Here is a 1377-nt window from a genome sequence, read left to right as displayed (position 1 = left end):
GGGGTGGCCACACCTCCGTTCACCAAGTGGGTGTAGGGTATGAAAGTACCAAGAGGAATGTGGTACCTTTTCAGTCTTGCAGGTCCCAAGTGTCTTTGGGGTTGCTGGAAAGCAGAACATGTTCTTGAGCCCCAGGAATCTGCAAGAGCACTGTCTCTTTAAATATCATAAATAATCAAGCGGCTTTTTAAACCTTCAAAATGGTGGCCCCCTCCGGACCGGGAAAAGTCCACAATTCAGCCCACCTTTCTCTTCACCTTCTCTGTTTGTTCCCCAGCCACTGTGCACAGTCCTCCGTGCAGTCCCTGGCTAACAGGGTGCTTTTTAGGTTAATTCTTAGGTCCTACCACCACTCGGGAATCTCCCGAGTGTTTGTGCTGTCAGGATAGCTCAGGAACACTGCCAGACCACAGCTCCGTATGTCTCCTTTTTTGGTATTTTCATACAAAAAATATGGAACACTTCACGAATTTGCGTGTCATCCTTGCACAGGGGCCATGCTAATCTTCTCAGTATCGTTCCAATTTTAGTATATGTGCTGCCCAAGTGAGCACTTTCCCTTCATTCTTGAAGAATGATTTCACTAAGTATACCATTCTGGGATGAAATGACCAATTCTCAGCACCTGAAGGTATTGTGCCACTTCCTTCTGGCTTTCATTGTTTCTAATGAAAAGTAATGCTGTCATTCGAATTGTTTTGCCCCTGTGAGTAATGTATCCCTTCTTTCTTTCATTCAAGATTCTTTTCTTTCTTTAGTTTTCACAAGTTTGGCTATGCTATATCTTGGAGTGAATTTCTTTGATTATTTTTGTGTGCTTGAAGTTTGTGCAGGTTTTTCAATCTGTACACTTTGTTTCTTGTCAAGTTTAGGAATATTTCTGCCATTATTTCTTTGAAACTCTTTTCTGCTCCGTTCTCTTTCTCTTTTCTACATAAGACTACAATGACAAGACCTTTTGCTATAGTGCCATATGTCCCTGAGACTCTGTTCATTAATTTATCAGTCTGTTTTCTCTCTGTTCCTCTTCAAGTTGGATAATTTTTATTGTTCTATCTTCAAGTTCAATGACTATTTCCTCTACCCTCTCCATTCTGCTGCTGAATCCATTCATTGAGGGTTTTTTTTTTTTTTAATATCGATTATTTTGTGTTTAATTCTAAAATTTCCACTTGGTTCTTTAGATAATCTATTTCTTTGTGGAAGCATTCTTGTTCTTTGCTGTGACATTTGATTTTTTAAAAAATACATTTTATTGAAATATAATTTACATACAGTGAAATATACAAAACTAAAGTGACATGGGTCAATGCATATATATATATATATATATATGTTATGTATACATGTATATATATATATATATTTTTTTTTTGC

At 37.6% G+C, this 1377-nt stretch overlaps 1 non-coding gene across 1 annotated transcript; it reads right to left on the bottom strand.

Annotated features, from left to right (window-relative positions):
- Window positions 1-447: 447 nt before the first annotated feature.
- Window positions 448-554, bottom strand: LOC122151239. The gene has a single exon (XR_006164046.1). It is a non-coding gene; the product is annotated as a U6 spliceosomal RNA (small nuclear RNA).
- Between the last annotated feature and the right edge of the window lie 823 nt (window positions 555-1377).

The sequence above is a fragment of the Orycteropus afer genome, unplaced genomic scaffold, assembly GCF_000298275.1.
Source record: "Orycteropus afer afer isolate SDZICR_OR568_19922 unplaced genomic scaffold, OryAfe1.0 scaffold00340, whole genome shotgun sequence".
NCBI lineage: Eukaryota > Metazoa > Chordata > Mammalia > Tubulidentata > Orycteropodidae > Orycteropus > Orycteropus afer.
This window is presented reverse-complemented; position numbering and strand designations above follow the sequence as displayed.